Below are 3,089 nucleotides of genomic sequence, written 5' to 3' on the forward strand. Positions count from 1 at the left end.
GAGAGAGAGAGAGAGAGAGAGAGAGAGAGAGAGAGAGAGGGAAGGTACTGTCCAAGTAGAATTACTGAGTTCTTGATGCTTTTAAGGAACACTGGCAAGAGAAAAGAATAGGAGCAGTGCCCCCTCCCTCCTGCTTCTTTCTCCTAGGGCTTCTGGAAAGATAGCAATAGAAGAGGAAGTCAAGGACAAAACCTTCTGAAGGCCTGCCTATTACTTCAAGTCCAAGTAAGACATGTGCTCTCTTCTCAGTTCCACCTGCTTAGAGGGGAAACTAAGCCTGTCTACATTGTAATACAATGCATGCTCATTGCCCAAAATTCTGCTCAAAGTCAATTTTGGAAGGGAATCTGATTATTACTAAGTAAATAGAAATCCATCTTTTGTCCATAAGGTCACAGTATTGAATCAACATGCACTGTTCCATATCTTAGAAAGTAAACCAGACCTTCATGCAACCCATGAGGGAAAAGTGGAATTTTTAGTTTTGTTTTGTTTTCTTTGTCCTGGCAGAAGTTGGAGAATCATACATTTAGAGTTGAAGGGACTTAAGGTCTCATGATATTGACAAGAAACCTGAAGCCACAAAGAGGCATCCAAATATCCCTGCTTCCTTTGATTTGTCATTATATAGCATGCTTATGAGTGCCCTCATCATCTTCTTCTACTCTGAATCAATAATAAGGATCATCATTTTGGGTACTCCATGCCAATTAATTCAAATTATAAGATCAAACAAAAAGTTAAATCCCAGGAGATGAATTATTTGACCATGGCAACTCATGGAGGTAATTCTACAAATTTATAGGGCTTGGGTTCTGTATCAGTGGAGAGAACACCCTGATGAAATCAATATTTCATGTACTGAAATAAAATCACAATAGCTTTATTGATTGCTATGGCATGAAATGAACATAAACACTTGTATACTCACATGAATTGTTGCCTGGATGTTTTCCCCATATTATATTTATGCAAGAATTTTTTCAATTGTTGCCAAAAATACTGATAATTTTTGAAAGGTGTTTGATTTTATTTGATCAATTCATCTATTTGCTCAAGATTGTTTTGGTTCATATTTCTACCAACCAATAAACTTGCTATACAATTAGCCTTCATTGCATCCTCAAATTCTATAAGCATTTTTTTGTATGGTTTTGACCACATATCTGATAAAAAATCTTAAACAAATTAGAATTAAGGACAGAATCCTCTGCCATCACATAGAGACAAACTTCCAATTTAACCTTGATCAGGAGAAAACCACACCTTGGTTACTGTCATTCAACCAGCTATGAAGCTATAGATCTGTACTAGAAAAAGATTTCAGCTTGTAATGAGGCACAAACATCAGCAGCATGATGTGTCAGAGAAGGAAAAGGGAATGATTTTTCAGGCTTATTTAAGAGAGTCATAGGAATACTAAGATAATAGTCTGGCTTCCTTTTTCCTCTTCTGGCTGTATCTGGATCATATGGCTCTAGGTAGAATATTTAGGAAGTTTATTAAAAATGTGAAAGTAACAATATTTTCATGTGAGCATCAATTAAAGGATGTTCATCTTTGAAGAAGAGAAGATGTGGGGTGAGGTGGAGTTTATAATAGAAGTTATAAAGTACTTGATGTTTTCCCAAATAGAAGAAGGAATACAAATCTTTGGTCTAAAAGGGCCAAAATCAGGGGCAATGTTTGAAGTTACTGATAGGTATAATTAGGCTTGATTCAAGGAAAAATTCGAAATGTTTAGAGCTATACAAAAGTAGAATAGAGTTCATTAGAAAGTAATGGATTCACTCTCGTTAAGGGAAGGTATTCAAGCAAATCTTAAATGACATTTTCTAGATGCTAATGTATCTTATTGAGTATATATTGACATAGCTGCTGCTTAATATTTTTTCCAGTCATGAATTTATTTGATTCTATGATATTATGATCTAGCCCATATTTCTGCCATTTCCACTGACTGAGATTGTACCTTAAAACTCTATCTTAGGCCCATTTTTTTTTCCTGTCCACATTGTCCAACTTGGTAATCTCTCTAGTGCCTGTGGGTTCAATTACAAACTGTGTATTTTCCTCAAAATCTAATTACACTATGTCTATGGTATTCTCTTGATTTGGGGATAAGGGAAAATCCTAAGATTTTAGTCAAAAGACCTGGATTCAAAACTATTTTTGCTATTCACTGCCTATATGACTTAAGTCTCTAGAAATTTGTGTCTTCATGTGTAAAATGATGGAGTTAGATTAAATTACTTTAAATTACAATTTATAGATCTATATTTCTATTGTAGTAAGTGAAATTTAACAAAAGGGTAAACTAAAACAATTCTCCACACAAGATAACATTTATTAGCATGTTGCTTGTCAATAAATGGGTAAACAGGAGCAGCTAGGTGGTGCAGTGGATAGAGCACTGGCCCTGAAGTCAGGAGAATCTGAGTTCAAATCTGGCCTTAGACCAAACACTTGACACTTACTAGCTGTGTGACCCTGTGCAAGTCACTTAACCCCAATTACCTAAAAAATAAATAAATGGGTGAACGGTTTGCCTCCACTTTTGCTAAAGACCCCAAGCTGACAGACATCTCCCCTTTTGTGGGTTTTGGGGAGTACAGAACAAAGAACAGAATAGGGTAGGTGGCATCATGAGATTGGGAACAACATTATTAGTCACAAAGCTGAGGTTCAGGGAATGATATGATTGGTTGCAAGTTTGGTAATGGGGGCTAGCCACAAGCCCCGTTCTTCTCTCAAGAATCTAAGAAGTGCTCTTTATTTGAGTACAGCTGTAAAGTTTAGAGATAACTGACAAATCTTTTTAGATCATCAAGCCAGACATCCTTGAACAATAGCTGTCATTCAGCCAGTTATGAAGCTATAGATCTGTACTAGAAAAAAGGTTTCAGCTTGTAATAAGGCACAAACATCAACAACATGAACAATTGCTGTAAAGATACTAGGCCCAAATTCCTTGTGTTAACACATATCCCCCACAGCAAGCTAAGTTTCTTGAGTCAAGAATAGATCAGTGATTACCAGGAGAACTGGATTTTTAAACTTAACCCATAATTGCCCAGGTGAATTTTTAA

The sequence above is a fragment of the Vombatus ursinus genome, unplaced genomic scaffold, assembly GCF_900497805.2.
Source record: "Vombatus ursinus unplaced genomic scaffold, bare-nosed wombat genome assembly UNPS02014812.1, whole genome shotgun sequence".
Lineage (NCBI taxonomy): Eukaryota > Metazoa > Chordata > Mammalia > Diprotodontia > Vombatidae > Vombatus > Vombatus ursinus.